Below are 25,835 nucleotides of genomic sequence, written 5' to 3' on the forward strand. Positions count from 1 at the left end.
CCCCCACCACGATAAGGTGACAGCTCAGGGGGGAGTAAAATTCTTTGTCATTCAAATTAAAGTTTCTCTTGCTTGTCACCTTTTATAAAAATTACATAAAAAACAAACCTCTCATTTGTGTTTACAGTATTAAAAATAGTGAAGAAAATTTGCATAGACTGATGTCAAAAACTTTCTACAACATAAGAAAACTTCAAAATGATCTAGACTTGAAAGACAGAAAAATATTTTGTGTATCCTCATGGTTTTACCGTTATACTGAACTGTTGGGGAGATGAGAAACAAAAACAATATATCCATACTCTGTACTATGTGTCTGCCAAGTGTGTCCCTCCACTTCACACTGCTCACCCACGACTGCACACCGACACATAGCTCCAACCTCTTCTTTAAGTTTGCGGATGACACGACTGTGGTAGGTCTCATCAGCAACGGAGATGAGACAACTTACAGGACTGAGGTGGCCATGTGGTGCAAGGACAACAATCTTTGTCTGAATGTATAGAAGACGAAGGAGATTCTTGTGGACTACACTAGAGCGCACACCCAGCATGTTCCTCTGACCATCAGTGCTGCTGTGGAGAGGGTGGCAGCAACAAGTTCCTGGGTGTGCATATCTCTGAAGATCTATCATGGAGCACCAACACCACATCACTGGCCAGGAAAGCCCAACAGCACCTGTACTTCCTCTGGAAACTAAGAGCATCCCTTCCAGCTGCATCATTGTGTAGTACAGCGCCTGCACCGTATTCTGCTGCAAGACCCTGCAGCGCATAAGGAGAGCAGCTGAGAACTCAACTCAACTCAACTTTATTTATAAAGCCCTTTAGAAACAGCCATGGCTGGAACAGAATGTTGAAACATGAAAGTATAAGACATAAAACATAAGAGCAATATAAAAAACAATAAAGCAAAAACAGAAACAGAGTCTCATGCTGGGTTAAAAGCCAGGGAGTAAAATTTGTTTTAAGACAAATTTTAAAAATGGACAATGAAGGGGCTTGTCTATTGTGCAATGGGAGGTCGTTCCATAGTTTAGGACCAGCAGAAAAAAAGGCCTCTGAGCTTCTGTTTAACCTTCAGTACCTCCAGGAGCAGCTGAACAGCTGACCTGAGGCACCTGGCAGGAGTATAGGGATGGAGCAGCTTAGAGAGGTAAGGCAGGATGAGAACATTTAACAGATATAAAGCTTAAAAACAAACGAAAGACTCTTAAAATGGACACTAAAATACACAGGCAGCCAGTGGACGGAGGTTAAAATGGGAGTCATGTGCTCCCTCTTACGTATTCCAGTTAGGAGGGGAGCAGCAGCATTTTGGACTAACTGGAGACGTGCAAGGGAGGACTGGCTGACTCCAAGTCCATTGCAATAATCCAGCCGAGATGTAATGAAGGTGTGGATTACTGTTTCAAAGTGCGTATGTGCAAGGAAGGGCTTCACCTTTGCCAGCTGCCAAAGATAAAACAAAAAAAAGCTGGACCTCACTATTGCACCAATTTGCGGGTCCAATTTAAAATCACATCTTAAAACAACAAGTTTGTGACTGTTGGCTTCCTGTATTGCACCAAGGGGCCAAAGTCAACAGCAGGGGGATCACAAGAGCCACTGGGACTGAACAACATCACTTCTGTTTTGTTTTCATTAAATTCTTAAATTAAATTATGTTCAAGGACATCCAGGATTTAATGTCTTCAAGACATAACAGACGTGGTTTCAGAGAGAAAGCATCCTTCTTCCTTAGTGGCACATAGATCTGGCTGTCTTCAGTGTAGCAATGAAAAGAGATACCATGCTTTTTCAGAGTGGAACCCAGAGGCAGCAAGTAAAATGAGAAAAGCTGCGGCCCTAAAATTGAGCCCTGTGGAACCCCATATGACAGAAGAGCAGAGCGGGACTCAGAACCACCAAGGCTTACGCACATGGTTCTGTCTGCCAGGTATGACTTTAACCAGTCCAGGATGGTACCAGAGATGCCCACTAGGTGCTGCAGCCGAGGTACTAAAATGTCGTGGTCCATGGTATCAAAAGCTGCTGTTAAGTCCAGGAGGACATGAGTCTCCAGAACAGTTTCAATGGTCTTAAATAGCATACGTGGGTTGTGACGATTAGAGTTGATAAGGTTCGACAGGTATTCTCTTCTGGCCTCTTTAACAGTGCTCTGGTAGCAGCACGAACAATCTTTCATGATTTGGTAGGAAACCTGCAGCTTGCCCTTTTTCCACCTGCGTTCAGCTTTTCAGCACTCCTGTCCAGCTGCGCAAGTTCTCGCATTAAGCCAGGACTCAGGCACGTAGATTTTGAATCGGTTCACATAGCACTAACCCCCGCCCCCCCAAAAAACCTAGGAACGGGTCTGCTAATTTCAAACTGCTACCTATAGCTAAATACAACACTTTTGAATACCATGCTATCTTGGTAACTGCATGGTTGTCGTATACCGCCCACCAGGAAAACTCCGTGACTTTCTATATGAACGAGACACCTTGCTCTCATCTATCCCTGAGTATGATTATCCCATAATGGTCCTTGTTGATCTGAATATCCACCTTGACAGTCCAAACTCCTCAGATTTTTGGACATTAATGAACTCATTTTTAGCTAAAACTGGTCTGCAGTCCTCCAACTCACAAAGCTGGCAAAGAGCTAGTTCTCATTTTCACAAGAAACTGTGCTGCAGAGGCCCTCTCTGTACTTTTCTTATCACTATTCTATTCACTTCATAGTGAGTCTCCCGGGAAGACCCATTGCTTCCATCCCTATGGTTTCCTTCAGCCGCAACCTCCGCAACCTGTCACCTACCCACTTCTCCTCCCTTGTTGCTTCCGCTCTTCTGACCTCCAACACATTCTCCTCCCTTGAGGTTAATGATGCCACGGAGTCCCTCTGCTCTACACTGAGGTCTTGTCTGGATAGTCTGTGTCCTCTGTCCACCAAAAACCTGTTCTATCCTCCCAGTCCCACCCTTGGCTTAATGATACCCTCCGGTCGCTGCAGACCAACCTCAGAGCTGCAGAAAGGAAATGGCACAAATCAAAAGATCCAGATGAAAAGATGCAGATCTAACTAAAATCCAGGCTGTAATGTCATCATGTTCAGCCAGTGTCACTGATGCAAAAAAAGGCTTTCTACATGGACAAGATTCACAGTACAACTGACATTGGAAAAAACTATTTTCCACTTTCTATTTTCTACTTAACCCCCTACCTCCACCACCTGCTATCAATCTAACAACAGACACCTTTGCCTCAATTTTCACTGACAAAGTGGCGGCTATAAGCAAACAGTTTACCGAACTGCCCACACCCGGACCTTCCTGAAACATGTGTGCCACTAATTCAGAATGCAAAAGTCTTACTACATCCTTTTTCTTCATTCATCCCTCTCACTGAGAGCTGTGTGTCTAAACTTCCCATGTGTAGCCATCCTACTTTATGCCCGCTGGACCCTGTTCCTACTAATCTATTCCAATCCATAGCTCCTACGGTAACTGCAGCAGTCACACATGTGATTAATTCTTCACTGACATTGAGTACATTTCCTACCACATTCAAGCAATCTCGGGTCACACCGCTGCTCAAAAAACCATCCGTCCCTTGGACTCAAGTGGAGAACTATCGGCCGGTCTCTCTCCTCCCTTTCTGTCTAAGGCCATTGAAAGGTGGTCTTTAAGCAGGTCAGAAAATACAATATATATTGCCAAAAGTGTTAACTCACCCATCCATCCATCTTCTATACCCACTTAATCCATTTGTAGGGTTTCGGGGGCTGGAGCCTATCCCAGCAGTCATCAGGCGAGAGGTGGGGTACATCCTGGACAGGTCGCTAGTCCATCACAGGGCCACACAGTGACAAACAACCACACACACACATTCACACTCACTCCGAAGGACAATTTTAGAGACACCAATTAACTTAACAAGCATGTTTTTGGACAGTGGGAGGAAGCCAGAGGACCCGGAGAGAACATGCAATCTCCACACAGAAAGGCCCCAGCCGGGAGTTGACCCTGGAACCATCTTGCTGTGAGGCGACAGTACTAATGACCACACTCACCCATCCAAATAATTAAATTCAGTTGTTCCAATCGCTTCCATGGCCACAGGTATACAAATTCAAGCACCTAGGCATGCAGACTGCTTCCACAAACATTTGTTAAAGAATGGGTCGCTCTCAGGAGCTCAGTGAATTTCAGCATGGTATCGTGATAGGGTGCCACCTGTGCAACAAGTCCAGTCATGAAATCTTCTCACTACTAAATATTCCACAGTCAACCGTCAGTGGTAAGATAGCAAAGTGGAAGCGATTGGGAACGAGAGGAACTCAGCCACGAAGTAGGCCATGTAAAATGACAGAGCGGGTTCAACGGAAGCTGAGGCGCATAGTGCGCAGAGGTCGCTATCTTTCTAAAGAGTCAATCGCTATAGAGCTCCAAACTCCATGGGGCCTTCAGATTAGCTCAAGAATAGTATGTAAAGTGCTTCATGGAATGGGTTCCCATGGCTGAACAGCTGCATCCAAGCCATACATCACCAAGTGCAATGCAAAGCGTCGGATGCAGTGGTGTAAAGCATGCCACCAGTGGAGCAGTGGAGATGCATTCTCTGGAGAGACGAATCATGCTTCTCTCTCTGGCAATCTGGTGTTAGCCAAGAGAATGGTACTTGTCTGACTGCATTGTGCCAAGTGTAAAGTTTGGCGGAGGGGGCATTATGGTGTGGGGTTGTTTTCAGGAGCTGGGCTTAGCCCCTTGATTCCAGTGAAAGGAACTCTGAATGCTTCAGCATACCAAGAGATTTTGGACAATCTCATGCTCCCAACTTTATGGAAACAGTTTGGGGATGGCCCCTTCCTGTTCCAACATGACGCCACACCAGTGCACAAAGCAAGGTCCATAAAGACATAGATGAGCCAGTTTGGTGTAGAAAAACCTGATTGGCCTGCACAGAGTCCTGACCTCAACCCGATAGAACACCTTTGGGATTAATTATAGTGGAGACTCTGAGCCAGGCCTTCTGTCCAACATCAGTGTCTGACCTCATAAATGCACTTCTGGAAGAATGGTCAAAAATTCCCATAAGCACACGGCTAAACCTTGTGGAAAGCTTGCTCAGAAGAGTTGAAGGTGCAAAGAATGGGCTGATGTCATATTACTGCGTGTAAAGGCAGATGAGCCAATAGTAATAATAATAACTGTATTTATTTATTGCACTTTTCAAAAACAAGTTACAAACTGCAATACTTTTGGCAATATGGTGTATCTCACCATGTGAATAAAAAGAAGGAAAAATAAACTATGTGGAAGCAAATAGCTTGAAGACCTCAACAAATAACTAAAGTCACTAACTCTCCCGTCCAAACTCCAGAGTTTCAAATCTGACCGAACAACTGCAGATACACTGAAATATGACTACACTTAAGCCATGTTGATAGGTCCTCACAGACTTCAAGCCAGAACTTCTGGACAGGCACACAAAACCACAAAGCGTGTGCATAATCATCAGGTGTGTTATCTGTGCAATGTGTGCAGATGTTTGAGTGTGTCAGACCCATCCTCAACATCCTTTGCCCTGTATAATGTGTTCTATGAAGAAGTTTGTTTTGTATAAGCTGTAAATTAGGATTTTGAGTCATTCTGAAGGTGTTCAAACATATTTGTGGCCAGAAGTTATGATTAGAACTGATGGATAGATCTGCCTCCCATTTTGAGGATGGTAGGGACATTGTGTCATCTATCTTAGACAATAATTTCTATATTTTTAATAGTAGTTTTGGGGTGCAGATACTTAAAAATCCTGCTACCCTAATGGGGAGTTGTAAGTCTGGTTGGTGGATGATATATTTCTTGGTTATTATAGACTTAAGTTGTTGATATTCTGGGAATTTATTGCTGCCTATCCCATGTTGTGATATGATCTCAGCAAATGAAATAAAACTTCCATTTTGGCTTATATGTTCCAGATGTTTGATTCCTTTGTACTTCCATAGAGTAAAGTTTAGCATTTTTTTGTTTTGCAGGATGTCAGGATTGTTCCAGATGGGTGTAAGCTTAAACGGGATAAGTGAAGACTTTGTAATTTTAAGAAATTCCCACCAGGTTAGAGTATAAGAGAGGTGTTAATTTTATTCTTTTGAAACATTTGTGATGCTTTACGTTTTGACTAATGAGTGGCATGTTGGAGATTTCCAGATTATCACACAATACGTGTTCTACATTTATCCATGGTTCATCTATTGGGCTAGGTTTGAACCATTTTGAAATATATTGTAACCTATTGGCTAAGAAATAGTGCTGAAAATTAAGTAAATCTACTCCACCACTGTCCTTGGTCTTCTGTAGGGTTTTTAAACTAATACGTGGTGGTTTGTTTTTCCACAAAAATTTGGAGATAAATGAATCTTGTGACTTAAACCAAGCAGCGGGTGGTTTTATGGGGATCATTGACAACAAGTAGTTAACTTTTGGTAGGATTATAATTTTAAAGGTACTGTCTTTAATAATTGCACATAATTTAGCTTTGTTAGCTCTGAGAGCCTGGCGGAAATGTTTATGCCTAAATATCTAATATTTACTGACTGTAAAGTGATCGCAGGTAAATTGTGGACCCGACAGTTAATGGGCAGAACTGTGGTCTTATACCAGTTGATAGTTGATATACCACTGTTACTGCCTGTACAAAACAAATCTTTGCTTTGCGGTAAGACGTATTGCATCACTTCCTGTTGCTTTGTGTGTGCACTGTGATATTTCTTGCTCCTCTTGAACTACTAAAAATCACCTTATTTCTCCCTATAATTTACACATCTTGCATAGTTAACTCTATCGCATTCTTGTTATATTCTAACGCTCACTCTTACAGATCTTTAGTCTTTATTTTTCACTTTTTAGCGGTGTGTCTGGTTCTCTAGCTTAGCATGGCTACCAGTTCTCTTCCTCCATCTCCTGCTTTCACCTGCTCCGTGTGTCAGATGTTTAGTTACTCCTCTGCCTCCTTTAGTGGTAATGGTACATGTAACAAATGTAGTCTTTTTGTAGTTTTGGAGGCGAGGTTATCTGAATTGGAAGCTCGGCTCTGCACTGTTGAAAACCACCCGATAGCGAGCCAGGTCCCTTTAGCCAGAGCGGAGCCAACTAGCCTAATTAGCTCTGTTAGTCGTCCCCTGGCAGATCCCGAGCAGCTGGGACTTAAGAGTGGCTGGGTGACTGTCAGGAAGAGGAGTTATACTTAAAGTCAAGCCCGTGGTTCACCATCAACCTGTCCACGTTTCAAATAGATTTTCCCCACTCAGCGACACACCCGCTGAGGACAAAACCCTGGTAATTGGCAGCTCTATAGTCAGAAACGTGGCATTAGAGACACCAGCGACCATAGTCAAATGTATTCCAGGGGCCAGAGCGGGCGACATAGAATCCTGTTTAAAACTGCTGGCTAAGGATAAGCATAAATACAGTAAAAGTTATTCACGTCGTCGTAATGACACCCGGTTACGCCAAATGGAGGTCACTAAAATTAATGTTGCATCGGTGTGTAATTTTGCCAAAACAATGTCGGACTCCATAGTTTTCTCTGGACCCCTGCCAAATCTGAGCCGCATGTCCTCATTCAATCGCTGGTTGTCTAGATGGTGTCCAGCAAACAACGTGGGCTACATAGATAATTGGCAATCTTTCTGGAGAAAACCATCCCACTCTGGAAGGAGCGGCTCTCATTTCTAGAAATATGGACACATTTATTAGTCATCCAAAAACATGACAACCCAGGGTTGAGACCAGGATGCAGAGTTGTAGTCTTACACAATTCTCTGCGGCTTCCCACCTGATGCTGCCCCCCCTCCCTCAATCAAAAAACACAACAGGAGCAAATCCTCTTGTGCAAAAAATTTAAAACAAAAACTTTAACTGAACAAAAACATCAAACTATTAAATGTGGTTTGCTGAATATTAGATCTCTTTTTTCAAAGTCTTTGTTAGTGAATGATTTGATCTGTGATCATCATATTGATATATTTTGTCTTACAGAAACCTGGCTGCAGCAGGAGGATCATGTTAGCATTAATGAATCAACTCCCTCTGACTATTTAAATGTTCACGTTCCTCGAACCACAGGCAGAGGAGGAGGAGTGGCAAATATCTTCAGATCAGGGTTACTAATCAGTCCTAGACCCAAGATTAGTTTTAGCTCTTTTGAATCTCTGATTCTCAGTTTTTCCCACCCAAAGTGGAAATCACAAAAACCTCTCGTGTTTGTTGTTGTGTATCGTCCACCTGGCCCTTATTCTGAGTTTCTGTCTCAATTATCAGAGATTTTATCCCAGTTAGTGCTGAGTACAGATAAAGTCATTGTAGTGGGTGACTTTAATATTCATGTAGATGTTGAAAATGACAGCCTAAATATTGACTTTAATTCTATATTAGACTCTTTTGGTTTTTCTCAAAGTGTTCACAGACCTACTCACTGCCTTAATCATACCTTTGACCTTGTGCTGGCTTATGGCATTGAGAGTGAACAGTTAACAGTGTTCCCTCATAACCCTGTCTTGTCTGACCATTTTTTAATAATTTTTGAATTTACATTACTTGACTACACGGCTTCTGAGAAGAATTTTATATATTGCGGTAAGATATGTAATCTTACCAATAATGTTTGACGAATAGGTTGGTCAAACTACAAGCCTGTCTTAAAGACTCAGAACTGTCTGCTTTTAAATTAAGACAAAAATGAAGTTGTTCTCTTTGGACCTGAGGGCTTCAAGGAGAAATTGTCTAGTTATATAGTTACTCTAGATGGTATTTCCTTGGCTTCTAGTTCTACAGTGAGGAACCTTGGAGTTATTTTTGACCAGAATTTATCATTTGACGCACATATAAAACTGGTTTCTAGGACTGCCTTCTTTCACCTTCGTAATATTGCTAAAATCAGGAACATCCTGTCTCAGGGTGATGCAGAGAAACTAGTTCATGCATTTGTTACTTCAAGATTGGACTACTGTAATTCCTTATTATTGGGCTGTCCCACATATTCTCTGAAAAGCCTCCAGCTGATCCAAAATGCTGCAGCCAGAGTTCTGATGAGAACTAACAGGAGAGATCATGTTTCTCCAGTTTTAGCTTCTCTTCATCGGCTCCCTGTTAAATTCAGAATAGAATTTAAGATTCTTCTTCTCACATATAAAGCTCTTAATGACCGAGCTCCATCATATCTTAAAGATCTCATTGTAAGATATTTTCCTAACAGAGCACTTCGCTCCCAAACTGCAGGTTTACTTGTTGTTCCCAGAGTTTCTAAAAGTAGAATGGGAGGTAGAGCCTTCAGTTATCAGGCCCCTCTCTTGTGGAATAAGCTGCCAGTAAATGTCTGGGAAGCAGACACCCTTTCCACTTTTAAGATTAGGCTTAAAACTTTCCTTTTTGATAAAGCTTATAGTTAGGGATGGCTCAGGTAATCTTGAAACATCCCATAGTTAAGCTGCAATAGGCTTAGACTGCTGGGGGACCTCATCTGTCACACCTTTCCTCACTTTGCTCTCTTTTTCCCCCAGTTTAATTTCTCAATTGATTTTATGAACATGTGACATTATTGTGGTTATTAACTCGTGTTTCCCTGTTGCAACAGGTATCCTTTGAATGGCATTATGGTGTGTTTCCCCCCTCTTTTCCCTCTTCTCTGTCTTCTCAAACCCCAGCTGGTCGAGGCGGATGGCCACCCTTCCTGAGTCTGGTTCTGCCAGAGGTTTCTTCCTGTTAAAAGGGAGTCGTTCCTTTCCACAGTCGCCACAGGCATGCTCAGGACGGGAGATTGGACTGAAGACAAGTTTCAGTGCAATCTGTTGGTTTCCTTAGCTAGGATATTAATTTTTGAATTGGCTCCGTATGAATTAATTGGATTATGATTACAATGAATTGAATTCCAATTGGCTTGAATTGGACTATATTACTTAAGTGCCTTGAGATGACAATTGTTGTAATTTGGCGCTACATAGATAAAATTTAATTGAATTGAAATTGAATTGATAGAGTAGTCAGAAAGTGCTGAGAATTTATTTTTGAGTGTGATCGTTTGATTGAGAGACGTCTGTGAGTTCTTAAGGAAAAGTAATACATCATAAGCATATAGACTTATTTTATGCTCGGGTTATGCTAGGGTTGGATGCCTTTAATATTTCTATCTTGTCTGATAGCAGCTGCTAAAGGTTAGATGAAAATAGCAAAAAGTGAGGGAGAAAGTGGGCAACCCTGCCTTTTACCTCTCTGCAGACTGAACCTTGGAGAAGTTTGATCATTTGTCCTGACACATGCATTTGGGGAGCTACATAATATCCTCATCCAGCTGATGAAGTATGACCCAAACCAGAATTTATTTAATGCTGCGAATAAAAATTTCCAGTTCACTCGATCAAATGCTTTTTCTGCATCAAGAGAGACGATTGTGGTTCCCAAGTTGTTGATGGTAGAATAGTCTATGACAGTGGTTCTCAACCTTTATGAGTCGCGACCCCCAATTTAACATGCATTGCTGTACGCGACCCCCTCCCACACACATGCACACTACACTAAACAATGCCCGATCAATACGCCTTATACGTCGCATTTACATAATCAGACAAGCACTTCTGATATGAACTCACTTCAGCTATTAGTTTCTTTATCATTTTATTTTGAAACACATTGGGATTTTTGGAAAAACATGAAGTAGCATCAAGAGGCTAACTTTCCGAGTAACGGACCGACAGTGGTCGCAACATCCCATCAGTTTGTGGTTAAAATGTACCTAAACAAATAACGAAAACTTTATTTTCTTTTTAATGAAATAAAACGATAACCTCACGTGCTAAACTAACAAAACACACTAGAAAAACAGCCCATGCTTAATTTTAAACACCTATGTTTCTGAGAGCTTAAACATGGCTTTATGTTAGACACGCGAAGATCACTCTCAACTCTGAGGAGTCGTGATCGCTACAGCTGCGAGACGGATGAGACTCTCCGTGATCGTGTGAGCCTTTTTCGATTGGGCCACTAGATATGCCAGCTCATATGAAGCTGCCAGGGCTTTTGCAGGGACAGTAGTACATTCACTCACCACTGTTTTTTGCATTTTTAGTTCTTGCTCTCTGCGCTGAAAAAAATCATTTGGTTTATGAATTAAGCTGCTGTGTTTTGACTCTAAATGTCTCTTAAGTTTTACCCGCTTCAAGCTCTCGTGTGCCAGCACCTCAGAGCAAATGACACATTGTGGGTAGTCAACGCTGTTTTTTTGTTGTGCAGGAAAAGCCATATTTCAAAAAGTCGGGCTGATATTTACGGAGCCTCGAACCATTATCAGCCGCCGGTGTCGGCCCGGTCAGTGCCCTTCTTTTCTCTGGTGGTGGTTCTGGTGGCTGATCTTGGGACCCCTGCTGCTGCTGACAGTCTGGAACACTTTTTCTTTTAAGCCATCGCTCCATTTTTCCAGCTAGCAAAGTTGCTGCAGATGAGGCTAAAACAACAACAACGCGCCTGTTTTTAAAAAAAAAAAATCTTTTTCTTCGTTCTGCCCCCACCACTTCACCACAGAGTGCTTCACTAACCAGAATCTGACCCGCACAGATCAGAATCGCATACAAACGCTGCGTTGATACAATGAATTGTGGACAAACAATGAAGCAGAAAACAACTCTCTGTTTGAAATTATGTAATTTAATATGAATGTAACAACGCTTATTTTTATAATGCTTAAGTAGCCTAATGTTTAAGTTTACGTTCTGCGATTTCAGACCGTCTATGAACGCTTTCTGCAGCCGCCGCTCCTGCTGACAGCAGACCGAGGAGAAAAAAATGTCTTTGCTCTGATGTGTGAATGACAACGGCAGACATGAGGCTAGTGGACAGGTTCGCTGTTGTTTTGGTGTAGCCTAGTTACGACCGACAGTAACTGGTTTTGAGTAATAAAATGCCTGTTTAAGACCAACCGCTTGTCGTCCTTCTAACGTCCAGTCGGACGCTACATTAATTTTGTGCTTTTATATTTTTTCAAAATGATTTGGCGACCCCCAGAAATCATCTTGCGACCCCAAGGTTGAGAATGGCTGGTCTATGAGATTAATTAGCCTGCGTGTGTTAGTGGATGAGTGTCTACCCTTTATAAAACCTGTCTGGTCAGGATGTATTATAAGTGGAGTTATTTTTTATATCCTTTTTGGTGAGGGCTTTACAAATTATTTTGAGGTCTACATTTATTAGAGGTATTGGGCGGTAGCTGCACTGTAAATTGTACTAAGTTCACTTTACTTAAAAAAAGTCAGGAAACCGATTGCCTCAAAATCTCCAAGTAAGGTAGCAAATTAATTTTAAGGTGTTATAGCTGAAAATAACTGTGTTTAGACAACTCATATAATGGCAGTAAACTTGAGTATAGTTAACTCAAAATCATTAGTTAGGTTCACTATAGAATTTAAATTTTGACTACTTAAACTTGTGATTTATGTTAATTAAGCAGTACTCATAAAAAGAAGTTATCCTTACAAGTTTAAGCGTTCACATTACTAGCAAAATATCAGGAAACTGATTGCCTTGATATGTTCAAGTAAGCTGAACCAAAAGTGATAAGTTATTGAAACGAAGAGACGACAGACAACAGTTTGAATGGAAAACAAAGTTTAATAATTAAACTGTTTTTGTTCTGAACACAAATAGAATAGGGTACAGGCTGAAAACCACTGAAGTTTACGTGCGCACACACACACACACACACACACACACACACACACGGCCCTCAGTCATTAAAACTTTGACAATCCCTGCTTAAATGTCTCTGCTGTCATAATCTCTGACTATGATGTGAAACAAACTATAGATTAACTCAATTGTCAATTACAGTGCCTAACATTTATCATAACATCAAATTAATTAAATTCTTAGTGGATGGATTTAGAACTGCACTAGAGTTTGACTTTCAACAGATATTAAGTCAAATATCTTTAAAAAAATATAAAGTCTGAGATAACTGGCTAAACCTGACAAACCTGATGCTGGTAATCAATATCACCACAATCATAATCAGCATTAACACAAAAGGAAAAAGAAAAGCTAAAAGGAAAGTAGGTGTTCATGTTTCTCCTCATGAACATAAAACCATTCAGTTGTCTGAAAGTGTGATAAGGCTCCCTCCCACAAAAAAAGGATCAAACATGAAATAAAAATCACTTTTCCAATAAGGGTAAAGGTATCAACGTGACCCATAATGTCACGTCACATCCACATCATGAACATATTCACTCATTGCATCAGAATTTTTGAGTGATTGTATTTTTGGTTTTAGGGATTTATGTCCAAGTGAGAGAAGCACCCTTTGGATGAAGTCAAAGGTGTACTTCAGTTGTTGAGGGTACTCCAAATTCAGAGCGTAAGTAAGTCCAAAGAGCAATCACATGGCATGTGGAAGATTTCCAAGGTCATCCATGACAGTTCTTCCTTCCAAAATTATTGCAGTACCTGAAGACTCAAGGTGCAGTGAGTCAGGGGAGGCCTGTCTGTCTTCAGGAATGATGGTCAGGATCCCAATGGGGGTGTGAGACATCTCTGGGTCTTCGCAGTCCTAACAACAATAACACCAAAATTACACATCAGATGTCACCTTGAATTTCTATGGCAAAAAACACAAGACAGCCACTAAAAGTACAACGTAACACTTCTTCATCACTTCATCAGCATTTCCCAAGAGCATCAGCGATAAATAAGTGTTGATGTTGTTGCAAGGGAAAGTTCATAACATTTAACTACGTGTTGCACTTCATATGGTCATAAGAGATATCAGTAGAACCCCTATACTTCAGCTAAGTAAAATTCATTGTACTTTTTTTTGTTCTTGAAGACATTTGGGTTTCACATGGGGTGACACGAGAGAACTGCGACTAAATCCTTTTAAAAGACAGCAGATACCACTAAAAGTGTTCTGATTGGAGATAGATCATCAGTGCATCACATAAGTACAGTAGCACTGATTCAGGCTGAATCAAAGTTATCAAAGTAACATATGGAGCAGAATTAAATAAAATGAACCTGTGGTGTAAATTGTAATAAAGACAACTTACAAAGCATGTCTTGAAGAAGTCTGTGTTCTCGTGATGTCTTTGTGATGCTTGGTGCTCCCACCACCCCACTCTTAGAGAATACACCTTCTTCTCACCAGCTCACCACTCATATTCAAGAATAGATTATTTCTTAGTCAGCAGTTCTTTGATGAGTGATATTTCAGAAATCAAAATCCACCCCATCACTATGAGTGATCTCCAGTTTCTATCACACTGAAGAATTACACCACCAGCTAGGAGTTGGAGATTTAATACATCATTACTGAAAGACCCTGATTTTATTAATTATTTAAAAAGGGAATGGTCTGTATATTTAGAAAATAATGACCTGCCAGGAATGTCAGCTTGTGTTCTCTGGGAAACTGGAAAAACAGTTATGAGAAGCAAAATAATCTCTTTTTCATCAAATAAGAAAAAGAGGGAAAGTTCAAGGATATCAGATTTAGAACTCAGGATTAAATCATTAGACATTGCCTACAGTGCCTCCAAAGAGGAACACATACTGAATGAATTAAGAAAAGCTAAACTTGAATAAAATTAAATTATTGACAAACAAACAGTTTCTGATACAAAGACTTCGCTTAGAGAACTTTGAGCACGGCAATAAATCTGGAAGGTTCCTAGCTAACCAACTAAAGAGAAACAAAGAGAAAACAACAATCACCTCTGTTAAAGACTCCAAAGGAAATGTCACCCATGACCCTGATGTAATCAACAATGCTTTCAGGGACTTCTATAAAACCTTATATTCATCACAAAATGATCCATCAGACAGTAACATAGATCATGTCGTCCCTCACGCGCAACTGGGACACTCTGACCACGTCATGGCCCACCTGTTCCCCTCATGCAGGCAGAAACTAAAGCAGTGGAGGACAAACAGGCATATCTGGATTTCACTGACTGGGAAATTATCAGGTCTGCTACCAACAGTCTAGATGAGTACACAGAGGCTGTGACATCATACATCAGCTTCTGTGAGGACTGCTGTGTTCCACCACGCACCAGGGTGCATTACAACAATGACAAACCCTGGTTCACAGCCAAACTCAGAAAGTTACGGTTGGAAAAGGAAAGAGCGTTCAGGAGTGGGGACAGGGACATGTTCAAAGAGTCTAAGTACAAGTTTAGCAAAGTGATAAGAGATGCTAAATGACAGTACTCTGAAAAGGTACAATACCAGTTCTCGGCTAACAACTCTGCTTCTGTCTGGAGAGGGCTCAGAGTGTTTGTGGACTTCAGCTCTGCCTTCAAAAACATCATCCCAGCTCTTCTTCAGAACAAGTTCTCCCAGCTAAATGTGCCTGACTCCACCGGCAGGTGGAACATTGACTTCCTGGCTGACATTAAACAACAGGTGAAATTGGGGAAACTGGGAAATTGGGAAGTCTCTGACTTCAAGACCATCAGCACCAGTCCTCAAGGCTGCGTTCTTTCTCCTCTGCTCTTCTCTCTGTACATGAACAGTTGCACCTCCAGTCACTAGTCCATCAAGCTCCTGAAGTTTACGGCTGACACAACTCTCATCAGACTATTCTCTGGTGGGGACGAGTCCGCCTATAGGTGGGTGACTGATCATCTGGAGACCTGGTGAAGGGACAACAACCTACTGCTCAACACTGTCAAGACAGTGGAGATGGTTGTGGATTTTAGGAAGCGCGCAACCCTACCTGTGTGAACCCCGATCACCCTGTGTGAATCCCCAGTGAACATTGTGGAGTCTCCATCATCACCCAGGACCTGAAGTGGGAGCTGAACATCAGCTCATTCATCAAAAAAGCCCCTGAGAGAATGTACATCCTGAGGCAGTTGAAGAAATTCAACCTGCAAAAAGCAACAATGGTGCCCTTCTACTCTGCCATCATCGAGTCCATCCTCACCTCCTCCATCACTGTCTGGTACGCTGCTACCACAGCCAGGGACAAGGCCAGACTGCAGCATATCATTCACTCTACTGGGAAGGTATCTGTACAGCTCCAGGATCTGTACTCCTCCAGGACCCTGAGGCATGCAGGCAAGTTTGCAGCTGACCCCTCCCATCCTGGACACAAACTCTTTGACCCACTCCCCTCTGGCAGGAGGCTGCGGTCCATCAAGACCAAATCCTCACGCCACAAGAATAGGTTCTTCCCCTCTGCAGCTGGCCTCATAAACAAGATCAGAGGCCCCCACTAACACTGAACCCCCACCACTCCTTGCACATTACATTAATGTGTACTATCTCCTCCACGGACTGTCTACACAATACCTGTACATGCTTGTTCTGTTGTCTTATTTATTGTTTTTATTTAGTTATCCAGAAAACAAAGTACCAGCACACCACAACAAATTCCTTGTATGTGTAATCCTATTTGGCAATAAGACTGTTTCTGATTTAGTTGTCTAGTTTTGTAATGTATTTCATTGTCTTCTCCGATCATTTATTTCTATCTCTGTCTCTTTACTCTTTCTTTACTATCCCTTATTATGGCCCAAGCAGTGAACTACGAAAGCCCTATTGTTCCTGAAGGCGTTATTAGGGCCCAAGCAGTGAACTGCGACGGCCCTATTGTTCCAGAAGGCGTTATTAGGACCCGAGCGGTGAACTGCAAAAGCCCTATTGTTCCTGAAGGCGTTATTAGGGCCCGAGCAGTGAACTGCGACGGCCCTATTACCCTGACGAAACTCGGTACATGCCTTTGTCATGCCCAGACGCACAAAAAAGCCTATGGACACCATGGTGCCAGGTCCACAGGAAGTTGACCATTTTGAGTGGAACATGTGTTTCCACAACTCGCATATGATCAAACTCATCCTACACACTAAATGCTAACGGCTTCAAACAAAACCATGGAGGATAAAAAATCTTGCAAAGCCTTCTCAAACCTTAAAGGGTGTGGCTGTGGCCAAACCTCAAAGTTCGACTTCTGGCCATTGCTCGCCATGAAAAACAAAGAAGCTTATAACTCCCACATACATTATCCAATGTACCCCAAACTTCATAGGTTGCACTTGGGCTCCACCCAGAACGCATACATATGACCAAACTTACACATGCTCATAGCACCACCTGCTGGTGACCATAAACGTCACTTTTTACGTCCGGCGGTACTACGCCTGACTGAGTTTCTCACATCCTGCTCTACACTTGATGGACGGCTGTGCTGTACTGTGCAGTGCGGTGCACATTGAACGGAGTCCAACGCCTACCCTGACATGCGCAGGGGTGCGAGGGCCCGGTCAGTGCTGCTTACAGCCCAAGTTATAATTGGCTGTCTTCTTAGACATTATGTTTCATATTCTGTATATCACTAAACATTCCTGTTCCTATTTTGTACTTTCCCATTCTATTCATACTATGTATGTCCTTGAATGGTCCAAGACTTTAGGATAACATAATTGGACTAAATGACTGGTTCAAATAAAGCTTCTCTATCTTGTCAGATAGGTCTGCTACACTAGATACACACCTAAAACCACACTCACACACTTTGTTTATCACATCCAAAGAACATGATGAGGATGGTGGTTGGCCTGCTCATGTTACTAATAACTTATACTTGCGTGTACGTACAGTCTCTGTGAGAGAAATGTGAAGAAGATAAGGATGAAATATTTCCGGCTATCGGGACTCGTTCTGATGGAGGCCAGTTCACATCGTTCACACTGAGTCCAGCGCTGCCATACTTTATCTGTGACCAATAATAAATACTTTGTTCACTTTAAGATTTGTCCGGTTTGTTCTTGGGCTTCCAATGAAAGAATCGGGCTAACAATTTGGTGACGTGACCCGGATTTGCTGACTCTGAGACCCTGTCCGATTGAGGACTGGCGGAGCTGATTGGAGGAGGGACTAAATCAAGGGACAAAATTACAGTCTATTTGTTTAACTGAGTGGTCACACAAAGTATAAACACATAGTCTCACATAAGGAGAGTAATGAGTGTCCGAGACTAGGACAATTTAGATCAATAAAAGACATAAAATTCATAAAATAAATGAATAACCCCTGAGGGTTGTCTTCTAAATTGGATGGGACATAAGACATATGTCTGTAAATATTTTGCAAAAGGCAATGAATTAATGGTTCATCTTTGTATACGTACACAGGGCTAAATGTGTTATTTTTCATAAAATATGGGGTGGTTTGCTACTTGGTTAATATTTTACTGTGTTTGTGGAAGTGTATCGAACAGTTGAGACGGATCGAGAATTCCTACACTGACACAGAGCTCAAGTTCTGTAAAAGGGGGCATTGGAATAGAAAAAAAGGGGAAGTTTAGTTAGGATGTTACAGAAATTGGTGAATTAAAACAAATGAATAGACTGGGAAAACTCCCAGCGATCTAGCGCAGAGTAAAAGGCTCCGTGTAGAAGCTTCTTGGTCGGGTCCCCACTTGGGCATGGCACCATTCACCCACTCTGACTATCTAAATATGTCAAACAACTGTTGATAAGTGGAAAACATGCAAATCCCCATGAGGAAAAACACTGGATAAATAAGTATATCATAAATACATAATCAAATCATTAAAAGACAAATATTTTAAATAATAAATGAATAGATAAAAATAAACTTAATCAAAAAAACTAACAAAATAGATTCTTGGGGAACCCCACACTTTATTTTCTGAATTCTTGAGGATCATGTATACATACTTACGATAAAACTGTTGATCTGTGAGATAGTAGTAAACCCATTTAAGAAAAGTACCTGAGAGGCCCACCAGACTTCGCAGTCTGTTAAATAAAATGTGGTGATCAACTGTCTCAAAAGCTGCACTGAGATCCAATTCTGCAGATATGCAGTGAAAAATTTAATTCTACAGAGTGATGATTACGCGCCAGTCTACATGACATTTTCAATGCCCTGGATAATGTCTTTTTTTTCCTGGACATAGCATCCATGTTACATAAACATTCTTGCCTTTAATTAAAATGGGCGAGAAGTAGTGCCGGTACATCTAGTTTGACAACGCTACCTTTGAATTTCCTTGGCTCGTCACCATTGTATTTGGTAGTCAGAGCGTGCAGTGAGACGGCGTCAGCAGGGTATGATCCGCCCACCCAGCCAATCATCATAGCATTTGCCACGGTGTTATCATCCCCACCCCTGCTGTCTCCAGGCAGATGTGTGGCCAAAACCTGACACCTTGCGCTTCATTCGACCAAATTGTTGTAACGTGCCACTTCACATTCTCAGTTACGGTAATGAACTAGATTATTCATTACTGAAAAAAATAATGCCGTTAGTAACGCCATTACTCTACATACTCTAACGCCGTAATTACCAACACTGACCTTCAGTATGTAGCTAATGTGTGTGAATGCTGGCAAAACATTAATGCACGCTACTTGTGCTATGGTAGTGTTTTGTCCTAGGAAGTGTTTATTCGTATGCTAATCACTAATTAGCATGAAATAGCAATTTTGGGCATGTCATTTCCCAGTTAAATATGATTAAAAGGTCCCCTAAACTAGAAACATTTTAAGTTCTTCTGTTCTACTATCCAATGGACTTAAAATTAACTATTTTGTCTTACTCAAGGACTTCTAAATTTTGCTGTCAGAGTGTACCAGAATGATCCATTTGACTTAAGATCCCCAACTATTTGGCATTATATAGCATTATGGATTTGTTAATCTCAATTTAACTATATTATCTTTGCCTTGTTGTTCACAGTAATAGCTATCAAAGTCAATAACTGGTAGGTAGGTTAAGGCAATGACTGTTTAACAGCTTTTTCTCCTTTATTTTAGTAGGATAAGCTGCTGCGTGTTTTGTTTGGTGGGGAGCAGAAGTATGTTAGGATGTCTGACCTAACATTCAACGCTTTCATGAAAGAAGATTAGTTAGTACATCAGGATAAAACAAAATCAAAAACTTTTTACTCAGATTCTGACAATGGCATGAGTCCGTGGTAATTTTCAAAACGCACTCAAAAAGCAAATAAATGATTAAATAGTTTATTACACAAAAAAGAACGACAAACATAGACAAACACTGTTCACTTATTGATTTAAAACTAATATATTAATAAACAACTAAGTAGGGGGTAGCCTAATATATGAAATTGGTTTTATTTGCATCACCGGGACGTCCGGCACAGGTGAGCTGTCGTTGATGTCTGATCATAACTGAACCGTTTTAGAGGAGGACAGGGGAGGAGCTCGCTCCTCAGTGAGTAATGTTGTAATCAGACAATAGTTCACGGTTCAGTTGTCCTGAACTGTAGACCCCAGACAATAGTAGTTTAGACTAGAAGGAACCAACTTATTTTAACTTTTTGCGCATGGAGCGGATGTCTCATTTATTCTCAGTGTCTGCATGTAAATCATGCTCACCTCTGTACCAGGTGACATGTTCTCGCTGAAATTGGGCAGTGATTTCAGGTATGTAACTGGAGCGCTGTTATTGATATCTGTAATTGCAATTAATACTTTTGCATATGATGCAGGCGTGCAAAAGACGAATGCTCTGTGGAGAGATCCGCTCCAGCTGGCTGCTGTGACAGCTCACTGACACTTTATTAGTTTCAGCCTCGGCAGAGTTACATTAATATCTGTATTTTGATATTTGAAATTTCAGGGGATTTTGATAATAGATTATCAAAATTTGTTTGCGAGGTTGTGGTTCTGATGCCATCATGATGATTAAAACAAGGTGACCAGATTCCTGAAATGAAAATCGGGGACATTTTCATTGCAGTGGTGAAAAATCATCAAATATCATCATTATGAAATAAAACACAGGGACAAGTACTTTTTCATGTATCTTAACCAGCTTTAAAAAAAAAATAATCAAAAAAAAATTTGTGACATTCCAGTTATCTCCTCATTCGTCCACCTCCACCTCAGGAGCCTGGGTAGAATAAGAGCAGAGGAGAACATGAGAAAAACATGTCATCACATGGTAATCTCATGCTAATGTTAACGTTACAGCTTCACTAATGACAGATATGACAACAGTGTCATAATGTTAACGTTCACTGACTTTTATAACGTTACGTTAGGTCTTCAATTCAGAAAAACAATCTACAAGTCTACTGCCAGTTCACACAAAATTAATAAGTTAATATGCAACATACCATTTATCGCGGCGGCTGGTCTCCTTTTCTTTCTTTTTTGCCGCCTCTGATTGTTGTTGTTGACGCTGCTGCGTCTGTACGTCATATGACGTCGTCTCTGGCGATGCGTTAAATGGCTACCGTAATAACTGGTGTTATTTTGAGTCTGCGCGCATTTCCCCCCATTTAGTGACAAAATCAGGGACATTTTCGGGGACAGCTTTGACCGAGGAAAGGTCACTCAAAACGTGGACTGTCACCGGAAATCTGGGACGTCTGGTCATCTTATTAAAACAAAATGGATACAGAATAGAAATATGTGAAGTTCAATGAAACAACCCTGGACAAATGTTTTAATTCTGGTGAGCTATCTGGTAAGTCTACCTTTGTAAAAATTAAAGAACATTGTGTCAAGTCAGAATTTTTAGTTGCATTCCAGTGTTGCTGTTTGCAGTGTGCGTTAACAGGCGACCTGTGTGTATGATTCTCAGTTAAGGTTTAAATGCAATGAGACTGGATCACTCACACCACATTCGAAAGTGTCCTGGAGCAGCATGGTTTCATTTTTGTATCACCCATACGTCCATGGTCACATTTAAGGGTGGGTCACACCTTCTTTTTCTTGTTGGTGCAAAAAATGTCCAAAAAAACTTCTGCTGTGTGCAGCAAATTTGTACCTCTCAGGATTTATCATTCACAGAAAAGCTGTTGTCCTTCATTTGGATTATTTTCTTTGGGTCAAAGTTTTGGAGGAAGTGGAGTATGTCTGTTACCGATAACGAGGAACTTGTATATGAGTTTGTGTTTACATTGAGCAAAGTGTTTTAGTTTTTTCTTCACATCCCTGCACAGAAACTGGTTCATAATGAAACAGCAGTCAAGAGCTTATTTTTGTTGGTAAGCTTAGTTGAGTTTCAATTCTTGTGATTTCTAGGCACCACTGTCTTTTTGCACATTAGTAGTAAGAATATATTGTTTAATTTAAGCATTTCATCTGGAATCTTTTTGTTTTTTCATCACTTTTCATGAAGTTCTCCATTCCACCAGTAAGGTGGGCATCGGAGTTTACGATGAGACAGGAACTTGATTCACAATTGCTAGTGTTAATCAAGCTTTACACTATAAGTCAAATCAACTCGGAGTCAAATCAGAGTTTAATTGACTAAAGCTTTAACACCACATTCAGTGTAACTTTAGCAGTGTTTAGAGTAGGACCATATGTTTTCTGACTCAGTGTTAAAATTGAGTCTTTAAGTGTTAAATAAACACTTCAGGGTAAAGTCTCCAGGTTTTGAAGGTAATCTGGGACTTTCTTCTTTTTTTTAAATATATTTTTTTATGAGCACTCATATCACAGGAGTTGTACATAATACAACATTCACAAAAGAGCTTTAGACCAATGCTCACTTAATTTTGTATGAATTATTACACCCCACCCCCCCACCCCACCCCAACATACAGGACATCCATCCAGAAAAAAAAGAAGATAACAATTATAATAATACTGATATAAAATAAATTAAAATGTCAATAAATTAGAAAGGAAAAAAACAAACAAAAAAAAAAAGCGAAACATTCATATTCATAGGATCATCATTTTTCAAGTTGTGTTCCACACACTATAGCTCACATGGATAATTATCATACTATATACCATACTAACTATAGATGCCAGAGGGCTGCTGAGTGGTGCTAAGCAGACACAGTCTTAAGTTTACCCAAATATGTCAGCACTGGATCCCAGACTGAAAAGAATTTGTCCCACGGACCCCCTGAGAGTGTATTTTATTTTCTCTAACTGTATGAACTGCATTAGGTCATTAAACCACAGAGACACACTTGGTGGATTTTTAGATTTCCAATGTAATAAAATTCTTCTGCGTGCCAGCAGTGTTATAAAAACATCATTGCTTTTACATATTTTGCTTATTGTACAGTATCTTCTATCAGTAGCACCAAATATGGCCATTACTGTACTGGGCTGTAGGTCAATATCAAGGGCCTCTGACAATGTTTTAAAGATTGCAAACCAATAGGATGTTAAGGCTGAGCACGAACAAAACATATGGGTTAAATCGGCTGGAGTATTTGCCTGTTGCAGCTTGTATCTGTGTTAGGGTATATTTGAGCAAGTCTGGCTTTGGATTAGTGGATGGGTTGTAAGATCTTAAACTGTACTATGCTTAATCTGGCACATGAAGAACTGTCATTCACTCTTAGTAAAGCGCTGTCCCAAATGTCTTCTTCTAAGTCCTCTCCCAGCTCATCTTCCCAAGCTGCCTTAATCTTTGCAAGAGTTGTGTTTTTAAAAGAAGATATACAGTTATTGATTCTTGAAATAAGTCCTTTAAAGCTGAAGGTAGTTTATAACAGATCATCTAGACCAGAAGCTAATGGTAGATATGGAAAATTGGGGTCATGCTGTTGAAGGAAGTGGAGGACTTGGAAACAGCAAAACAGGCTTGACCAAGAGAGGCCAAATTTATGTGATAAGTCATCAAAGCTAGCAAAAATACTGTTTATATAACTGTTTATATATATCTTTAAATTTGTAAATGCCTTGTCTTTGCCAGAGAGTAAATTCGGAGTCTAATCTAGCTGGAAGGAAAAGATGATTATTGTGTATGGGACTTATATGGAGAAGATTATTGAACCCGAAGCTATGTCTAAGTTGAAACCATATTTTGAGGGTATTTATGACTACTGGATTGTTGGTGTATTGAGAAGTAGAGATGGGAAGGCTGGAGGTGACCAGGGCTCTGAGAGAGGTTGAAGTGCAAGATGCAGCTTCAAAATGGTACCAGTATGTATCAGGAGTCTGGAGCCAATACATGATTTTTTGAACATTTGAGGCCCAATAATAATGGCAAAGATTTGTGAGAGCAAGGCCATCCTGCATTTTAGGCCTTGGCAACAGTTCTAGCCATATTCTAGGTTTCTTCCACTCCCATAAAAATGAAGTGAATACCTTATCAATAGATTTGAAGAAAGACTTAGGAAGATAAAGTGGAATACACTGAAACAGAAACAAATTTGAGGAGTACATTCATTTTTATACAGTTCACTTTTCCTGCTAAAGATAGGTGAAGTGTTTTCCATTTTTTTAAGTCTGATTTGACTTTCTCAGCATAGCAGACAGCACCAAATCTCCTCAAAGCATAGATCACATGGGGGGCACTTGAAACAGGGTCTGACACATACATTAATAAGTCATCTGTGTACAGAGATACTCTATGCTCTTCACCTCCTCTATGGATTCCACTTAATTAGGGTAATGATTTGATTGCTATGGACAAGGGCTCTGTGGCCAGGGCAAATAGCAGTAGGCTGATAGGGCAGCCCTGACGGGTGCCTCTTGACAGCTGAAAATACTGCGAGCGCTTACCATTTGTAATTACTGAGGCTTTGGGTAAGGTATATAAGGGTTTAAGCCATGAAATTAAATTAGGACCATACCCAAATTTATTTAAGCATGTAAATAAATATCCCCATTCTACCTTATCAAAGGCTTTCTCTGCGTCGATTGTGATAACCACCTCTGGGACTGTATTGGACGCAGGAGAGTGAATAATATTTAATAGCCAGCGAATATTTGTGTGTGAGGCAGCATGTGCAGTTGGCTTCGGAGCACAGGTGCTCAGGTACTCTTGATTACTATAACAGCGCTGTCACAAGTGTTTGGTCTCTTTTGCATTCACACGTGTTGTCAGGACTGGTGCGCATTGTCAGTGAGTAACAACTGTTAAAACCATAGTATGAGAGGTTAATGCTGTATGGGAATGCACGTTTGTTTATATTATGTTGCAGGTATACAACCTGGGCAGGTTTTTTCCCTATCACCGTAGCTTACATGTCATCACGCACCGTTTAGCAAAGTACGAGGAGCGCAACTGCTGCAGTTGGATGTTAACATGTATGGATCTGTCTTTAATAAAACCTGAAGGACACCTGAGATGTGCCCGCTGTACTTTCCTGGCAAACCCTTCCAGAGGGGAGTTTATTAAGGGAACTTAATAAAAATCTGGACATGTATCGTGTCTTCTAAACGTAAGGCAAGGGCCTTGGCCAAGATCTTCATGTCACAGTTTACAAGGGAGATGGGTTGATTTGGGGTATAGATGTTAATCAAAACCACAGGCTTATGGTAGAGAAGTCCAGAAACCATTACAAATCGACCTTGTGGTCACACTAAACTGGATTATTTTATGAATCAATATGGCCGTTCCACAAGTTTTAAAGTTAAGGTTGGATGGAACACATTCCCCACCCATCCTTTTTTTAATCTGACTTGATCTTTAACCAGTAGATGGGTTTCCTGTAGAACTACAACATTACATTTTAAGTGTTTCAGATGATTAAATATTATGGTTCTTTTAACAGGCCCATTTAACCTTTTACATTACAGCTAATGAATCGTATAGCAGCCCTCTTTGCATTAATACCATCTCCCATGTTCAACTATAAGAAATAAAAATGAAAAGAGTATTAAGTAAAGAGATGTTAGAGCAGAGGTTGTAATAAAGTACACAGTTATGTTTGTTTCTTAAGTGAACTAAGGTGAACATTTGTTGCAAAAAAGTGGTGGTGTCCTTTCCCCTAACCCTATCCCCTGTCCAAAAAAAAAACAGAACTAGAACTAGGCCTATACTTATCCTTTTCCCTGAGGCAAGCTGCAGGTTAAAAACCATTTCCTCGTGGTCATAATATGTTACAATAAAAA

Source organism: Leuresthes tenuis, unplaced genomic scaffold, assembly GCF_036924035.1.
Source record: "Leuresthes tenuis unplaced genomic scaffold, fLeuTen1.0.hap1 SCAF_24, whole genome shotgun sequence".
NCBI lineage: Eukaryota > Metazoa > Chordata > Actinopteri > Atheriniformes > Atherinopsidae > Leuresthes > Leuresthes tenuis.